Genomic DNA, 19,050 nt, shown 5'->3' with positions numbered 1-19,050 from the left:
GCAGCTCTCTCTACCCATGAATATTCCACTAGTGGACTGACATACAGAAACATCCTTTTTCTCTTTGTACCTTCCCAAGTGGTGCAATAATGAACAGGAGACTTGCAGAAATCACATAGAAAATCACCAAAATTGCTGAAATTAACACTCAATACCATGAGAAAAGCTCCTGAGAAAATGCTTGACAGGATCACTGAACTAACTCAAGCTTTGAAGAGAAACATTCATTTTAGCACTGATCAAGGGGAAAGAAAAAGAAATGCTGCAAAAATTCCAAGTGGAAATAAGGAGAAAGACAGGAAGCAGAGGCAGAACAAGGCCCTGTCAGATGAGCTGTGGAAGGTAACTTTGTGCCCCAGCGCTGTCAGAGGACGTTCCCTGTCATTGGTGCAAGCAGCTGGAGACAGAAATACTGCTTGATCTGGGGGCCACAGTCTTGGTAAGTGCAGAGGTGGTTCAATAACGTGACATGAGGGAGTTCCCCCAGAGCAACTGGGATGCCTGAAAGAAGTGAACAGCTCACCACAGCCTGGCCCCTCGGCTGCTTTTCCTTCTGACCCTCCTGGGGAGGCTCTGACATTTCCTCTTCCCTGGTGGAAGTGCAGCTGCTGCCAAGGGAAACGTCCCCGTACTGACTCAGTGTTCCCTTTGCTTGCCATATGTCCCATCTGCTGTCCCTGTCCAGGAGAGCTGCTCTGCACGGGAGGAGGAGACCGAGGGAGAGCCTGGGAACATGGGGGGCTGCAATCCCTGCTGATCTGGTTCTGTTTATGGATGGGTAGAGTTAGACTTGGATAGTTACAAGTGTAGGGATATTTACATACATTGACTGATATTTGTGTAGGTATCTATGTATGTGTATTGTTATATTGATGCATATATATTGATCTGCTTACATCTGTAGTTATATTTACATACTTGTACAGTTGTGGAGCAGTGTAGTTCTATTGCTGGGGTTGTATGGATTTTTTTATTGATCCATTGATATTTGTATATTTATAGATATGTTTGTTATGTGTGTACTATATGTCACATATGGAATGAAATACGTAATACATATTTACATCTATATATTCTTTTGGATATATATGTATTTACTTCTACTTAGATATAGACGGAGTTGCATAGTTCTAAAATTGTATTTATTTAGTTCTGGATCTGAGATTCTTTAGAGACGGATATTGATATTCCTGTATTTGTATATGGGCTGTACAGTTGCAGTAATATGTAAAAAATTTAATTGTTAAACTTCAATTCATATTTGTGTACAGTGAGTTGTAGAATTGCAATAAACTAATTTTTTTAACTGAAGTTGATATTTGTATATATTTACAAAGCACAATTATCTCAAAAGAATTAGATTTAAACTTAAATTGATATTTGCATGTTCATACATTGGCAGCACAAGTGTAGCAATTTAAAACAAATTTTATTTTTAAACTCAAGGGGTTTTTGCATATTTGTACATTACTAGTGCAGGTGTAACTATCTGCGATAAATGCAATGATTCAATTGAAGGAAGTGTAGATTTGTGCTACCCAAAGCCAGGAGCAGATGGAAATGCTGCAGGATTGGGCCATGGAAATCCTCGGCCATGCCCAGCACATGCCCCACCTGCACTCAGGCTGGGCAAGGGCAGCGCAGATTTGGGATGGCAGCAGAGCCACACGTTGGCTCAGAACTCGCTGCCAAGGTCTGCTGAGAAAACTCTGGGACTCCACTGAGAGCAGAACTCCAAGCAGGAGCCACCTGGGGAGGACAAATCCACCCCACATCCCACGGGTAGCTCTTTAGGAAGAGCTCCAAGTGTCCCCCTGAAGCTCATCCCAGAGCCCAGAAGCCAACAGGGATCCTGAGCCAGCTCCGCTGCCTTTGGCAGCACTTGGGCAAATGAGCTGCAGCAAGGGGGAGGCAGCAGTGACTGTGACTGCTGCAGGCTGGGGATGAAGGAAGGGCCATGGACACAAGTGCTGAGATGCTCCAAAATCCAGAAGGAGGCTGGAGAACCGGGAAGGAACAAGTTCTGACAAGCCCTGAAATGATGGAAGCCCTTTGTGAGAAGTTCCCTGAAGGAACTCCCAGGGACATGGATGCTCTAATAAGTAGTACCAGAATACACAAATGCAGTAACACCAGGAGATGGTCTGTATGACCCACAGGCAATGGCTGAGAAAAAGACCAAGTCTATATTTTATATTTTCTGTTTATTATAGTATCTATATTAAAATATATAGTATGTAGTCTACAGATGACAAATTACATATATAATAAATTCATATGTGTTGTGTGATACATTTTGATATATTTTGATAAATGTTTTTATTTTGTATAGATCTGATACATTCCTCCAGCCAGGGAGAGTGAAGATGTACAGCAGTCCAAAACCTTCTGCCCACACAGCAGTCAGCCCTGCCTGTGTGCATGCACACCCACCCACTGTCCTTGCTCTCCTCAGCACCTCGGGGCTGCTGTTTGCACAGAACTGGGATGAATTTAACTCAACAGAGCCACAAGTGGGGTGTCCAGCTTGCCATGTACACTCATGTGGCAAGGAACAACAGATCTCTCAAATCACATCATCACAGGTCCTTTCATTCCTGCTGGGCACTGAGGAACTCCTAAAAGCACAAAGACAGAGAAGAGGTGGAAAAAATTGGCATCATGCTACTGCTGGTATCCTCATGGAGGAAAATCTGCTGGGTTTCTTAAGGTCAAAGCTTTCCAAAAACTAGGAAAACTGCTGAGCACCAGTAGGCCAGTTGTGAGAGGTTTCCTTGACTTGGCAAAGCTGGGATGTTAACATTGGACTCTGTCCTTGGCTCAAATCACCTGCCCTCACCTGCAGTCAAAAGCACCACCACCAGCAGAAGCTACATCAGTCAATTTTATCAAAAAGCTGTGTTAAATTTGGGAGACAAAAGGAAAACATAGCAGACTCTGTGGATTAATGACAGGACTCTGCGAAACAGTTTCAAAGCAAAGGGCAGCAGCTTCTCTCTGGGACACTCCTTGTGCTCCAGGGCAGCCGGGCTGTCCCAGCTGCCCAGGACCCGGCGCTGCGCGGGCTCTGCAGAGCTGCACAGCGGGGAGGCAGCTTCGGGCACCTCAGCCCCTGGCCAGGAGTGGCTTCTTGCTCTGGACGGCTCCCTGGGGACAAATGCAGGCTGCTGGCCTTCTGCTCTGGGCCCTAGCCTGGCCTTGCAGGGCTAATCCTGTTACCTGTCTCAAATGTGCTAAAGACAGACTTGTTTGTTTCCAGCTCTGCACAGCATTGATTTGCACCACAAAATACTGAAGGACTGAAGGCTGAACTTCAGACCCTGCCTGAAGCCTCACCAACAGGACCTGAGCCAAAGCTGCCCTCTAGGTGACCCTTCCAACCAAATGTACTGTGTATCTGCTCCTTAACCAAGTATTGCTATCAAAAGGATCAATGCATCCATTCACTGGGGAAACACGTCTGCACCTTGCTGCTTTAGGAAAATGGACAAGGCCACAGCTGGCCCTGGCTCCTCCTTGAGCCCTGGGCAGGCTCAGGGAGAAAACCAAGAGGAGAATGAAATCAGCTGTCCCCCAGCAGAAGCTCTGTCACGTTGCCTGTCCAGCACTGTCACAGCCGGGCTGCTCTCACAGCGCACTCGGAAGCCTCGTGGCCGCCAAAGGTGGAGGCTCCGCAGGATTTCCCAGTTCCCGGCCGTGGCTCTCCAGGGCTTGGCTGGGACAGCTTCCCCCAGCTGATGTGCCGCTCTGGATGAAGGGGAAAGCATTGGGATATCTGCTGATCTATCTTTCTTAACCACTAGAGGCAACCTTTTGTAATAATGCTGGGGTGCTTTGCTTGGCTTCTCCTTTTCTGACTCTTTCTTGCACTTTTGCATTACAGTAAATGCCACTATTCCTCCAGCTGGTGTCTGTGTTTGCATCTCTGACCCTCCCCACCATCAACACAAACACACAGCCAATTTAGCACCAGACCTGCCTCTCTGCCAGCCAATCTCTTGGAAAAATCCCTGATGCCCATCTCTGCAAATGAAATTCCCACTTGGCAACTTCCTTTTCTGCAGGCAGCTGAGAAAAGGAGCCACTCCCAGCTCTGGACACCTCTGGAAACCAGCTGCTTTCAGCAGTCACAGCCCTGAAATGTCAACCTCCTTCCTTAACCTGCCACTGGGAGCTCCCACCAAGAGGCCTTTTGTCCAAGGATGCCCACAGAAGGGCTCCAGGAGGGAGCAGTTTGGAACACAACTCCTCCAGAGTTTAAACCTGCCTTTATCTAATGAGCACACACCAACCTGTCCCAAAGGGAAAGCAGGCAGGAAAGAGAAGCTGCTCTCCCACAACAGCAAACTCTCTGCTTTCTTCTGTTCCAACTGGAGAGTGGAAAACATGGGCTACACCTCAGTGTGGGAAGGAACCTGGGAATTGGCCTGATCTGGGAGCCTAGCAGTGGGAATTTTCCTAAAGACATGGAGAAGATTCTCTGGAAGCAAAAGATTATGGCAATATTTCTGCAGGGAAAACAAAAACAAAAACAAACAAACAAAAACCCTAAAAAAAAAACTAAAAAAAAAAAACCTGAAGCATTTGAAGAAGTTCCCAGACTGAAATTTGTTCCCCAACATGACAGCCCAAATGTCTCTGTGGCGTGTCAGGAAGCTCAGGAATGAACCTGCAGGGCATGGATAAACACCATTGGTGTGCGTCCCCCAGAGCACAAGCAGCTCCCCAACAAGACTTCAAGGCTGAGGGACAAAGCTTCCCCCTTCAGCTCTCCACAGCAGCTCTAGAGAGTCTCTCTCCATTGCAAGGTCTCCTTTGTCAGTCTACAGTGACAAGAGCTGGCTGCAGGAGGCATTTGCATTGGAACTCTCCCCAGATGGGGGGAGGAAGAGGTGATTCCTGAGGAAAGAAAAGTGCAACAGCATCTGGGAAGACACCAGTATGAGTTCCCCACAACTCTAGACCATTAATTGATGCCCAAAAAGTAGGTAATAAAACAGTGCTCCATATTGTGGGGCCCATAGGGCAGGTGTTGGTTTGTTCATCACCAGCAGTGAGGGGGATAGCTCCACCACAAACTCACTCGCCAATTCTTCACACAGTACTAGTTTTATACTTTTTTTTTTTTTTTACTTCATGGGCACATTAACTTTTCCAAACCTCACATTGTAGCATATTTTCTAATTACACGATTAAAAAGCCCTTGTGGCACACTTGCAGTTTCTGCACGAGGTGGTCATCACTCTCCTGCTGGTCATTTTGGATGAGGGCTCAGAAGGCTTCCTCGGGCTTGAACTTCTCACCTCTCATTTCTGCAGGGTCTACAAGATTGTCTGCTCAAACACCAAGTGGTACCATTTGCAGTTAGCTTGTTCTGCTAAATTTGCTGGTTTCTGGAAAGCGCTTCATTCCCATCCCCTGTTACAAAGTAAATGCTTCTTTCAGCACAGCTACAGCTTTTAGCACAGCTCAAGCATTTCCTCATTGCCTTGGCACCAAAAAGAAGCAAAGTAAGAGGGGGAAAACCAGGAGGGCGATGGGGCAACATTGTCTTATTGCCCAAGTATTACAATTCCTTGGGTAAAGCAACATCCATCCATAGGCCAGCACTTTAGCTTGGATGACAATGCTGACAAAATTGCTGCCCCTTCCTGCTGCTGTAGCTGACTTCAAATCAAGAGAAATGTGCCAACTCTGCCAAAGACAGGCAGACATGGGAGATAAAAAGAGCCAGTCTGCTGAAAAGGAGACCAAATGAATGTTTTCTAATGCCCCCTTTTCATCCTTTCCCCAGCCCAGACAGAGCAATGTCCTTCCTTTCTGTCACCGATGGTGACCCAGGCACGGGATGCAGCGTGGGGACAGAGCCCGCCGCTGCTCTCAGTGCCCTGCCCTGCCCTTCCCTGCCCGCCTTGCCCGCCGAGTCCTGCCGTGCCGTGCCATGCGGAGCCCGGCCAGCGCCGGGAGCCGCCCCGCCCGCGCTGTGCCCGCAGCCCCGGCTCTGCCGCGCTCGTCCCCGCCAAGTCCGGCCCGCGCCAGGGCCGCGCCGGGCGCCAGCGCAGCGCCCCCCTCAGGCCGCGCGCCGCCGGCGCAGCCGCGGCCGTTGCGCCGCGGGCGTTGTGGCCACAGGCGGCGATCGCAGCCATGGCGGAGCTGCCGCTGCCCGCCGGGCTCAGCGCCAGCGCCTTCCCCGCCAAGCTGTCGCGCCTGCTGAACAGTCCCCGCGTCCGCTCCGTGCGCTGGGACAGCCGGGCCCGGGGGCTGCTCGTCGACCGCTGCCTCTTCGAGCGGGAGCTGCTCGGCCCGGGCCCCGCCCGCGGGGGCGGTGGCGCTGGGGCGGGGCCGGTGCCGCGCCCCTTCAGGGCCACGCAGTTCCGCAGCTTCGTCCAGCAGCTGTACCGCTACGGCTTCCGCAAGGTGCCGGGCTGGCTGGGCGCGGCTGCGCCGGGCGATGCCGGGGGCTGGCTGCACTACAGCAGCCCCTGCTTCCGCCGCGACCGCCCCGACCTCCTGCTGCGCCTCAGGCGGCGGAGCGCGGCCGACAGGCGGCGGCCGGCGGCGGGCCGGGAGGGCCGCAGGCGCCCGCCCCGCGGCTCCCGGCAGCTCCCCGGGGCGCGGCCGCTGCCGGACGGGCGGCACGGGCGCGGCCGCTTCCAGCCGCTGCCCCGGGAGCGGCCGCCGCTGCCGCCCGGGCGCCCGCCCAGCGGCTTCCTGCTGCTGCAGCGGGAGCGGACGCTGCCGGACGGGCGGGAGCTGCGCAGCCCCCGGCCCGGCCGCCTCCAGCAGCGCCCCGGGGAGCGGCCGCTGCTCGCCCGGCGCCCGCCCTGCGGCTTCCACCTGCTGCACCGGGAGCGGCCGCTGCCGGCCCGGCGGGAGGGGCCGAGCCGCTTCCAGGAGCTCTACGGGGAGCGGCCGCCGCCCGCCGAGCGGGAGGTGCTCGGGATCCCGCCCTGCCGCTTGCTCGGCCTCCACGGGGAGCGGCCGCTGCCGCTCGGGCAGGAGGGGCCCCCCAGCCGCTTGCAGGAGCTCTACGGGGGGCAGCTGCCTCCGCTCGACCGGGAGGTGCTCCGGCTCCAGCCCTGCAGCTTCCAGCAGCTGCACAGGGAGCAGCAGCCCCAGCCCTTGGCTTTCGACCCACCAGGTAGGAAAAGAGTTGTAGCCTTGTTTTTCCAAAACGTTATTAAAAGTGGCTGTTTGAAGTATTTTTCTACAAGGCTCTGTCATTCTTGGTCAGAAATTGTCAAGCCTACTAGGAAGCGGAACCTAGAAGGACAAAAAATTCTTTGCCTTTTTGTTCCTGCTTGCTGCCTGTGATGTTTGATCCAAGGCAGCAATAGAGATCTGTGTCCCAGAGCCACGTTGTGGAGCCTGATCAATGTGTTTGGATTCTTGCAGCCACCCCACCCAGCGCTCCACCTGACAGTGCAGGCTGGGCAGCATTGACAGCCTCCAGCTCAGCCCAAAACATAATACCTGAGGAAGAGCAGTCACCACCAGTGGATCTTGGCTTTGCTGTCGAGCAAATGATCCGGGAGATCAGGAGATCCCTGTCTGAGAGGTCTCCCTCTGCTCAGGTAACTCCATGGCAGGGGAAAGGAAGAGGCTGGGCTGAGAGCTTACAGGGAGAAGAAGAGAAACTGCATCCCTGATGTGATTCCAAGAAAATACCAAATGATCTTGAGTTTTCTTTCTTTCCATTGTTCTTTCAAGGGCAATATTAATGCTGTGCCTGAGTCTTCTGGAGGCGAGCCTGTGAACCAGGCTGCAGCAGAGGAAGCCTCATCTGGCACGGAGAGCTGCAGGAGCAGTTCCCCAGAGCCCGAGGAGTCTGGTAAGGACAGAGCCCCCCTTGGTTTAGAAGGTGTGAGATGGCTGCTCTGAGCCTGCCTCTGGCAGCAAGGGAGATGAGCAGAGCTGAGTTCCTGTCTGCAGGGCTGGTTCTGCCTGGTGCCTTCAGTTCAAATCCTGCACTGGCACAACCTCCCCGAGCCCTGCCCTCCACGCTTCTCCAGAGGCTCTGACATTGAGTCCTCTGCTGTGGCAAGAGAGCAGGGAATAAATCTGACCTTGTGGCAGTTGTGTCACCAAGCTTGGTGTCCCAGTTTGGTTCATAACTCAGCTCCCAGCAGCCTTCAGCTTCAGCCACTTCAGTGAGGACTGAGGTCTCTCTGTCACTGAGACTGTCTGTGTTTCAAGCTTGAGACTTTGCTGAGGCTTTATCAGGATACTTAAACACTTCACACAGTTCAGTTTTGAACACTTGGAAGGATCCCTGTTCTTTAAAGAGCAGGCTTCAAATTGCCAAGTGAGAGTTTGCCTTTCAGGCCATCTTTGACAGTCCCTTGTAGAAGGACAATTGGTGCTCAAGGAACACGTGCACAAGGGCCAATATTGACTCAGTGTTCCCTTTGCTTCCCAGATCCCGTGTGATTGACCTCTCCAGGAGGGCTGCCCTATGTGGCAGGAAGAGACAGAGGGAGAGCCTGTGACCATCGGGCAGGTAGAATGCCTCTGTCTCCAGTTATATTTATAGATGTGTATAGTTATGTTTATGTATCTAGGTAGTTTTGTTTATAGATCTATGTAATTATATTTATGTATATATATAGATAGAAATATGTACAGTTAATTTATTTTTGGTTTTAGAGGTATATTATTATAGCTTTAGATGTGTTGTTGTAGTTATAGATGTGCACAGTTGCACTTATACCTGTGTATAGTTACGTTTACATATATACATTTGTAAATGCATATTTATATTTGTATATGGGGGTTTAGACACATAGATTGATATTTATATACACCTCTTTTTAACCTCTTGCCCTGTTCTGCTTCCTCGCTCACCTCTTGCTTTTCCCCCTGTGCCCCCTGTGTCCCCTCTCCCTGGGCTGGGTCCGAGCTGGCGGCCAGGCCGGGCGCAGCAGCAGTTCCAGCCCTGGGTGTCCCTGGAGCACTGGGAGCTGCCGGTGGCCCCAGGCAGTGTCCCCTGAGGAGCTGCTGAAGGACGGTGAGACTGAGGGGGCTGGGGGGGCTGAGGGGGCGGTGGCGCTGAAGGGACGGTGACCCTGAGCTGCTGCTGGGGCTGAGGGCTGTGGGGCAGCCCAGGGCCATGGTGGCACTGAGGTGACAGGCAAGTGGCACAGGCTGAGGGGGTGGCGGGTCTAAGGGGATGGGATGAGTCATAAGGGACTGAGGGAGGTGAGGGGACTGTGAGGGGCTGAAGAAGCTGAAGGGGGCTGGGGGTTTGCTGAGAGCATGGCGGGGCTGAGGGGATGGAGGGGCCAGCAGGGAGCACAGAGGGCTCCGCGACTGCAGCTCTGCCAGGCCTTGGAACCAATTCCAGAACCTCCACTTTTGCCACAGCTGTAAGGAAGACCTCAGCGACAGCTGGAGACTGCCGGGAGCCAGCAGGGAAAAGCTGAGTGCCAGCAGCAGGAGCAGTGAGCGGGGCCCTGCTGCTGCCAGCCTGGAGAGAGCCCGGGTGAGGCCTCAGGGCCGGGGAGGCAGGGTGGGGCTGAGGCTGGCGTGGGTGCTCACCACAGCCCGGCCCGCTCGGCTGCTTTCTCTTTCTGACCCTCCTGGGGAGGCTCTGGCACTTCCTCTAACCCTGATGGAAGTGCAGCTGCTGCCAAGGGAAACGTCCCCATACTGACTCAGTGTTCCCTTTGCTTCCCACATGTCCCATCTGCTGTCCCTGTCCAGGAGATCTGCCAAACTTCATCTGCAGGATCAGAACAACTGGTGTCCTTTGGCGTCCCCCAGTTCCCACTGAAGATGGGAGCACCTGCAGAGCACAGGGGACCAGCTGCAGCTCCAGGCCCAGCTCTTGCTGCTCACAGCTGAGTCTGTGGCAAGCTCCAGGAGCTCCTGCCATCTCCCTCCCTGTTGGCAGCTCTCTCCCTCCAGCCCCCACGCCCTGCCCATCCCCTTTTTTCCCTCCCAGCTCACCCCTTTGCTTTGCCTTCCCTTATTAAACAGTTTTTCTTTTTCATTTGACTCGTGGATCTGTCCGTGGAGCTGAAGCAGCACAAATCCTGAGCCCGGGGACACGCAGGGCCCTGCTGCCGTTCTCTTCCACGCCATCGTCTGTGCACGGGCAGAGAGGAACAAGGGCAGCTCAGGCTGCAGAGGTCCCTGTCCTGCTGCTCCAGTTGCACAGCACCATGGAGTTGAAGGTCGTGCTGAGCACACTGAAGGGAACAAGGACCCTGGGTTTTAGAAGAGCCAGCCTGAGTATGCTCTTCCATGGTGAGCATCCACCGAGGGCAGAGGAGCTTGCGGTGCTGGAAGTTCTGCCCAAGAGCTTGCTGAAAGCACAGCAATGCTCCATGCATACACAGGGACAGGAAGAGGGCAGAACCAGACACCATGATGGCCTAACAGTGAGCTCTGGGTGTGCCTCAAAGCCAATGAAGCAGCAGCAGCAGCAGCAGTGCAGTGGCTGTGACTCAGAGGCGCGAGCGTCCCAGTGGCCGCAGCGCTGTCAGGCAGTGCCTGCAGGCTGGGTGCGCTTCTGGCAGCTCTGCTCTCCCCACAAGTGAGGAATCGCAGCCCCTGCCTCAGGTCCAGTCAGAAAGCCAACCAAGTGAGACCAGAGGCAGGGGACCCTTCCCAGCTGTCTTGGGCATGGCTGCAAAACAGCCGCTGCATCTTCCTGTGCCCATGTTTGGTGAGTGCTGAGCCCAGAGCCGGCCAGCTTGTGCTCTGCTGTGCCAGGAGCGTTCTGGGCGGGCAGGAGAAGTGCTGCGTGCACAGCGCAGCGTCCTGCAAGGGGCTGACCAGAGCCTCCTGCGGGAACAGGGCTCCGCTCCCTGGCTGGGAACAGCCTGGTTTTGCTGCCGTGAGCACAGGCAGGAGTTCAGGCACGTGCAGAGGCAGCGGGCAGCTCGTGTTTGTAGGGGCCCGGGGCTGCGCGCCCAAAGTGACACGTGGGCGTGGGGAAGGAAGCGACACAGAGCCGGGGGAAGGAAGATGAGCTTGAGCTGGAGTGCCTGTGCTGCAAGGAGCAGAAGGAATTCAGCCTTCAGTCAGGGTTTCTGAAGTGTGTGTTGGTGTTCCCTGGGAAATGCAGACATTTGGGGAAGTGCCTTTGGAGGAGAGGAGCTTGATTCTCAAGGCAACTGCTTCCCCAGGAGCCCCCAGTGAGGTAGGTGCAATTACAATCTGCACCCCAGCTCATGCTCAGTACTTACTACAAACTTAAATAACAATAAAGTCAAACACAACAGATGACTGATGTTCCTACCTTCTGCTTCCCAAACACAGCCAAGGGTGGCAGCAGCTACAGCTCCATTCTCCTGAGCTCACAGCGCAGCGCAGCTGTTCCAGCCACACCAGCACGGGACTGGCCGCAGGTTGTACAGCCCATGCCTGAGCCAGGATCAGAGCGCGTTTCCTCTCAGGTAATGGGAGCCCCACGCTCTTCCACAGGAGAATGAATGTGAAGAATGCCAGAGCAAATTCAAGTCTCTTGAGCCTGGTGAAGATGAAATCTGCTTCTGTCCTTGTATAGAGCTATGGGTTTGTTTACGTGGCTTCTCCTTCCCTTTTCTGCCTGGGCTTTCTCACCTGCAGTTTTCAGTAGAAAAGTGAAGCCATAGGTGGAATAAATAGACTCCACCACCTGATGTAGTTATGAAGTGGGTCTGTATTGTCAGCAAACGGCACAAGCGAGATAGTTCTCCTGGAAACTTGTGCCTTGAGCCCTGGTCTGAGCCCCATCTTTTACTCACAAAGGTGCTCCATATAGATGACGTTGCTCAACCTTTTAATGCATATTCAACCCCTGGCCCCGCCTGTCCTCGCCTGGCGTGATAATTAGATCCACGCCCTTCTGAGCATGCCTTGTTCATGGTGGGGGTCACATGGGAGTCTTTGGTGGTCTCTGAGGCCGAAGATTCTGGTCATCCTTATGGCTGAACCTTTGAACTTTTCTCCTTTGCGCGTGTGCTTTGGTCCCTTGGTGCTTATCTGAGTACGTCTGTCGGTCTTGATGAGCTTGGAGACCGAGGAGCCCCTTTATCTGGGTTTCTGCATCCTTGGTCTTCTCCCAGTATTGTTCTTTATGCAAAAAAGCTTCTGAAATTTGCATTTTTCTATTCTTTTTGTACTATGACAGAGGTTTCTTAGGTAAAAGGTTAAAATTCAACACATAATTCTGCAAGCTAAAATTTAAATGCTTAATTCATATTGCTAACTCAAGGGAGCTCCAAAAATCTCTCTTTCAAAAGAAACAAACCTTTGAAAGGTTAAACCTCAAGATAACTGTGATCCTCAATCAATACCTCCTTCTTCCACTTGCTTAAAATCTCTTTGTCCTGGGCACTCACTATGGCCTTTTTCCTGGAAGCTCTCTGGCTGTCTTGAATGCTTATGGAGTAAAAGGTAATCCCTGATCTATTTTCGACTCTGCCCAGACAGAGACTGCTGGAATGGAGGTAGGACTGGTACTGGGGACCTGGCAGCTTCTCCAGGAAGAAAAATTATTGAAATAATGGTAATGTGGACAAGGCATGCAAGTCCAGGTGGTGAGCTGAAATATGCAAGTACTTGCGGTTTCCCCTCAGCACTTGACAGTTTAGGGGTATGGTCTCTTCTTATTTCTGTCTCTTAATCCTCAATCCTTGCCACACTCCTTCAACATCTTTTGCATTGTCATCTTCCCTGATTTCTCCCTCCCTTCTTCTTTCTGTGACTTTCTGTACACGACAGACAATCTGTCATACACTGCCAGTTTGCACAGTCACTCGAGCAGTGATAATGATGGTGTAGAAATTGTAGGTGCACAGTAGGCAAAGGTGTCATGCTTCTGTGTGCCCTCTGCAGGCAAACCTGCTTCCCAAAGCTTCAGTCACACTTGGAACAAAGGCTTGTCCCCACTGCTTTGTTGTGGTTTATGCATTGATGGAGCAACACTTCTGTCTCAGCCCGCTTAAGCCACTGCAAAGCTGGAATTGTTGCTTTAGCAGCAGATGTGCTGGCAGGGTTCTTACAGCTCCATAGTAAGAACCCTGCAGCTCTTCTAGAAGAGGTTTGTGATCTTTGTGCAATAAAAACAGTGCCTTCAACTGCTGCAGTGCAAGTCATGCACTCATGTAGATGTGTTTTCAGACACAGGTATTTCTATATATGCCTAGTGAGTGGCCTCGTGGGGAGCAGGGACAAACAAGGAAGGAAAGTGGGCTCACAAAACATGCTTCTGCTTCAACAAAATACCATGACTTCCCTTTACAGAGAAGGATATAAACTTTTTCTTAAAGGGAATAAACAAGTCTCTCTATGTCCTGATCTTTTACTAGCTTGAAATTGGTCAGAAAGGTTGTAATTTTTTTTTTTTTCCTCGTGGTGGTGGGGGGTGGGGTCTGCATTTCAAGCCTGTTCTCCCAGCAGTCAGGGACCTGCACAGCTGCTGTGGGTGGGGCAGGTGCTCAGGTAATTACCAACAGCTGCTTGGTAATTACTGACAGCCAGGTGAGAAATTGGCTTGTGCCTGGTTGAGGGCTTGAGGACTGTGGTGAGAGGAGGAATAGGGAGTGGAGTGGAAAATACCATTTACACAAGCAGGTATAGGTGGATGTCTGGGGTGTAGGTGGGAGTTAACTGGTTTAGGTACTGCATTTATGAAAAATTGAACATTTAACTCTGAGATAGGACTATTTAGTTGCTACTCTAAATGCTGCATTTACTAACATGGAATGTAGTTTCTTTGTGTTTTGCTCAGAGAGTGTCTCAAAAACATTGAAGTCTAATTATAGTCATCATAAACACAAGTTAATATCTTACTTTTTGTTGCAAACAGAAGCTGAAAGGGCCAATGGATCTTGCATTCAGTAATGTACACATTTTAAAAGAAGTGGCTCTCTCCTGTTCCTGTGGCTAGCTGGTCTCTTCAGGTTACACAAACATTTCTGGGAGCATTTCCTTGCTGTTCAAATATCTCTATCCCCTTAGAATCTGATGCAAATATTATATGTTTCTAAAATTATCTCTAGGCCCTTTCATTTTCTAATCTGCACCTGTCACCTAGGGGAAAAACCAATCTGATAAGGTTTTATTTTTTGTAGCCTCTCAAATTGCAGCCCATTGTATTTAGCTGCAAAATCCTAAATCATGCTATCAGGATACCTGAAATGGATGCTGGTAGAGAGTAAAAAAACAATGCCTGATACAGATGCTATCAACTATTTTTAGTTCCTGACAATCCAGTATTGCCCTTACCCAAGGGCTGTTCTTGTTTTTTTCTCTTTTTCTCAGCTGTCAGTTCTGTGAGGGCTGAGAAACAAAAATCCCAAGTAAGGGTATCCAGAGTAGATGGACATTATGAGAATTCGGGGCAAATTTGACCATGCACTGATCTGTAGGATTGCCCTCCTCCGTGGAAGATTGTAGTGGTGTGATTGCAATCATTTCTGCTGGTCAGTGTTTTTAGTGTTAACACAGCTCCCCAGGGAGCCAGCCAGGTTTTATGACTCTCTTTGGAACTGAAAGAAAAAGAGAAGAAAAAGTGTCTGTGGTGTTTGCCTGCAGCAGTTCCACATGCTATTGGTGGCATGTAACAACTAGATTCCACACCTAGGAACTGCTTGTGCTGCAGTCTGAAGTGTGCTAGCTGTGAGAGCTGCTTCTGGAGAAAGGTAATTTCTATTACTGCTGTGTTAATTCTTCCTACAGAATGAGAACAACCCAACAACTTCCTAGTTGCTTCCAGACGTTTACATAAGGATTTGTATTTGTACCCCTGTCCTTGGATGTTAGAATTCTGTAGTCAAGCTACCCAAAAGCTCCAAGAGCTGTATCCAAGCAAGGGTGTGTTTGGGTGGTGGTCTGGGACAGAGAGTATTCTCCTCTGTAGTTAAAACTGGCCAAGTTTAAGCTTTTTAATTGACAGGCATTTTTAACCGGAAAAATAACAGTTTTTGGAAATACAGAGTTTTGAAATCCCCATATTACATAATCTAAACATAGAGCATATTTTACAAGCTCACTTTGGGAACTGCTTGCAATTCAATGCTGCCTCTTGAGGTGTCTCAAGTTGTGGGTGTCCTAAAGAAGAAGAGAAATAGGAATTTACAAGAGAGGAAACAGAACTCCAGAACTTTTCACTACACCAGTCCTGTACTGAAGTGGCTGTTGTGAAAAATACAGCCAGCCCCATGAAACTTAGCAGTGTGAAGAAACTGCTGCACAGCAACAGCTGAACTTCAGTGTGTCTGAGCCAGTGCTGCTGGCTCAAATGCTGCCAGCATTATCTCTGCCCCCTGGGACACTTCCCGGTTCCTGTGCCTTGACACTGCTTTCCCATGGGGCTGGGGAAGGAGTTTGGCTCTATGAACTGCCTGGTGCTGTGAAACAGGTTCATTGTTGTCAGATGAGGTGATGGTGTGCACGTGTCCACGTCTCCCTGCCTTAGTGCCCTTTGTGAGCTTCTTACTTGAGCTGGAATTTGTGGAGTGTTTAAAGCTTGCTGCCTTTTATTTCTTTGGTCCTATTCAGAGAAATGAGTTGTTGAAGTCCTTGAAATGTTCTGTTTTCATCCTTATGCAAGATAGTGAGGAATGCCTTCTTTTCATCCCTTAGGTAATTCTTTGCTTTATTATTGCATGCATTGAAATAGGATTAGTGTGGGTTACAAGCAGTAAGAGAATATGGAATCAGACAACAATAAGCACAAGAGCAAAAGATAAAAATAGTCTCAGGAATTAACCTAGTAGTTTGAGATTTCTATGAATATATAAAACACTTGCAACAATGCTTAAATCTCTTTTTCTTTCTGACAAAAAATGTGTTTTCTAGTATTTTGCATACAGGATTCCCCTGGGATGGAAGAACTTGAAGCATTTCAAGTCTGCAGCTTCAGGAATGAAATAAACTTTTGACTCAAGCTGTCAACCTGAATAAACTCTTAAATACCCCACAGCAATTGCAAGTTATAGCTAGTAACAATGGAATAAAAATACAATTGCCCTTTTTGCTCTTAGCATTTTCTCCCTGGTCCTATAAAATTTGGGTTTGTGCCTTCTTCCTTAGTTTGCTTTCCAAACCATTGCATGTCCTCAATAAATCTGGAGAACTGTCTCATGAGTAGATCTGAAGAATCAGTTTTGAATCTAGGAAATTAAAGGAAGAATCACACTTCATAAGCTTGGGCTTCTGGACTGAAAGTTTTAGATCCTTCAAGTAGACATTGCTGAATGTTCAACCTGGTCTGGCAGGCTCCTCTCTCTGAAAGGTGGGCAACTGAAACCTCTGTGTTTGCACAGAAAGGCAAGTTATGGGATAGCTGGAAATTGGCTCTGGCCAGCTGGTGTACCAGGTGTCATCTTTAATAGTTGTTTTCTTATGTTATCAGTAACCAGGCCATTAGGCCAAGCACCTGTATTGTTTGGGGTTTTGGTTGATTTTTTGTTTTTGTTTTTTTTTTTTTAATTTTTAAAAATTATTTGAGGATGGGTCTGTTTGGTTTTGCTTCTGTTTGCTTGTTTTAGTTTTGGCTAGCTGCGTTGGCAGGTGGCTGTGAGTGCACTGTAGTACCCCCAGCTGCTGCCCAGCTCTGCTCTATTATGTTTCTTTTTCTTAGCCAGGTCTCATAAGCCCTCAAAAGAAATATAATACACCCAAGAACAGCTTATCTATTACTCTGGGGGCATAAAATTAGCAGGATGACTTCTGCTGCAGTGTTAGAAACAAAAAGGTTTAATAAAAGGCATAATAACAAAGAGAAAAACTCGAGCCAGATGCAGAGGTCTGCTCCTGGTAAAAACACCTCACAAAAGCACTTAGCTCTTTTCTTTTCTTCTTTTTCTCCCTGATGGATCAAGCGGGACTTTTTGGCTTCTATCCAATTAGATGTCCTCAAGTATTTGGTGAAGTCCCTGAGGTCCCATGAGGTGGCTTTTCACCTAATCCTTGAGAGAAACTTCTGGCCTTCTTTCCTTTTCTGGGGGACAAAGGCTAGTTTTGCCACTCTGCCATTAGGGTGCACACTCCTACAGACATGGCTTTCTTTTCTTTCTTGGTCTCTTACCCCTCTGGCACTCAAAGCCATACTTGCTATTGTAGTCATTAGGTACATGGTCCTGCTAGGATGGTTGACTAATTCAGGAACAAACAGCCATGCTGCCATACCAGGGACACTGCTCTGGAAATGGGCAGAAAGAGAAAACATTTAATGTTTTTCACTTTAGAAATGTTCCATTGCAGCTTTATTTGCAGCAGAGTTACATTTACTGGACTGTCCAATAGAATTCCATGTGTCCAGAGCTAACTTTAATCACATAATTTAGGAGTGTCCAGCTGTAAATCTCACAGCCATGGGATCAAAAGTCCTTTCCACTTCTGGTTAAGTGGCTCTCCTTTCTGGGTCTGGATGCACACCCAGTCTCCTGACTAGTGAGGACATTCTTGAACATTCAGGCTTATTAGTGAGACCAAAACAACAAACTTGCACGATGATAAAATCATTTTCTCCTAAGGGTTATGCTTTAGCAGCAGCATTTTGGCTTCCAGCCTTGGGTGGCAGAGAAGGCTCAATAGCCAGGACTGCCAGAAGGAGGCAGGGCAGGAGCAGTTTGCAAAGCTTCATTAAGAATCCAGGGAAACTGAGTCCCCATTTTCTTTCCAGAGAGCCTCTGGGGATATTTCAATCCACCACCTTCTATCAATAACCATAACTTTTTGGAGGTGGTGCCAAGATTTTGTTTTCTCAGTTTTGATGCTTAAATGTTGAAATAACTTACAATAACACAGAAGAAGGTCAGTGGGCATCAGCTGTTTCTCATGCATTGCTTGGGGTTCTCTCCCCTGCAAGGGGTCCAAACTTGTCACATCACAGGTTGTTCCCCAGGCAAAAGACCAGGGATTTTCACCATGTGCTTCCTTCTCCAAAAGTTCTATTTCATTCCCCCAAATCCAAATTCGCAAAACATTCTCCATTTCCCTTTCTTTGCAATCATTGCTTATTTTCCTGTGTAGTTCAACCACTTCTGTAGCAGAATGAGGTATCACTGCAGACACTGCATCCTGATAAGCAAATTCCTTCTTTATCAGTGAGCAGGGCTTGGGATGAGAAGGAGGGAAGAAGATTGGCTTTGCAGAGCCGAACCTCTCCTCCAGGGAGCAGAGGAAGGTGACATCATCTTCGGGGCATCCTGCCTCTGTATTTTATAGGGCTGGGGAGAGTTAAGGGTGAGGGGCGGGGTTGGACTTTGAGGCACTAAAGCCCTCCCAAGGGCTGTGGGGCTGACCTTGCAGTCAGGGAGGCCTGGTTGTTCCTGGACTATGGAAAACACTGCTTCCAGGCCTTCCCCAGCAGTGTTAAATTGCAACTCTAAAGCTCTTTGGCTTTGGAGGAATGTGTTTCACTGGTTTCTCATGGTTTGGGGGCTGGCTTCATCCTGGCATTCAATTCCTGCTCTAGCTTGATGCTGGCTATTGTTTCAGGCTCAGCAATTTGCAGCTGATGCAGCTCCTTTTCCAGCTGATGGGCACCATACAGCTCTGAGTCAAACCTCCATGCATATGGATACCAGGCATGGTCCTTTACTGGGAGTTTTTAATTTTCTTCTAACAAAGTTCATGTTTCTCCACAAGTAACTGTGGATGGTGCTAGTTTCTCTCCATCCCCATCTCTCTTTAGGGCTGGACAAGCTTTCTATATAAGCTTTTAGCAAGTGCATCAGTGGAGAGCAGTTCAGATCAGTTTCTGCATGGGATTCTATTACTTTTCTGCCAGAAAAGAGCAGCTTTGACTGAAAGTTTATTTCTCCTTTATTATGTAATGAACAGTTAATGCTGTATAAAAGGCCCATATCACCTCAAGAGTACCCTGCTTGCTGTGCCAATTAAAATGCAAGCCTCCAAAAACGTTGCTCTATGAGATACTTTAAAAGGATTTAAACTTGTTCATGTACTGTAAGTTAGAAAAGCAGGAGAAATACTGACGAGATGTTCTCAAGAGTTCGGAACAACATAAAAACCCTTCATTGGCAACGTTTGAAAATCAGAGAACTTGAAAGGGAAAAATAATTTAGAGCAGGATTCAATCAACATAAA

The 19,050-nt window shown here is 49.4% G+C and overlaps 1 protein-coding gene and 2 long non-coding RNA genes across 4 annotated transcripts in view; all 3 read left to right on the top strand.

The window, feature by feature from the left end:
* Nucleotides 1-19,050, top strand: part of LOC135291266 (uncharacterized) — a 425,721-nt gene that overhangs the window by 10,096 nt on the left and 396,575 nt on the right. The gene's annotated exons all lie outside the window — the stretch shown is intronic.
* On the top strand, nucleotides 7,050-10,355 carry LOC135289925 (uncharacterized). Of its 2 annotated transcripts, XR_010352660.1 has the most exons (7): nucleotides 7,050-7,141; nucleotides 7,396-7,574; nucleotides 7,711-7,831; nucleotides 8,420-9,007; nucleotides 9,364-9,481; nucleotides 9,703-10,248; nucleotides 10,341-10,355. It is a non-coding gene; the product is annotated as an uncharacterized LOC135289925 (long non-coding RNA). The 2 variants fall into 2 exon arrangements; XR_010352659.1 differs by lacking the exon at nucleotides 7,050-7,141 and having other exon boundaries at nucleotides 7,299-7,574.
* LOC135290317 (uncharacterized) lies at nucleotides 10,946-16,074 on the top strand. The gene is made up of 4 exons (XR_010353062.1): nucleotides 10,946-11,146; nucleotides 11,266-14,633; nucleotides 15,493-15,576; nucleotides 15,793-16,074. It is a non-coding gene; the product is annotated as an uncharacterized LOC135290317 (long non-coding RNA).

Source organism: Passer domesticus, chromosome Z, assembly GCF_036417665.1.
Source record: "Passer domesticus isolate bPasDom1 chromosome Z, bPasDom1.hap1, whole genome shotgun sequence".
Classification (NCBI taxonomy): Eukaryota; Metazoa; Chordata; class Aves; order Passeriformes; family Passeridae; genus Passer; species Passer domesticus.
Note: the sequence above shows the minus strand (reverse complement) of the source record. Positions and strands in the feature narration are given on the sequence as shown.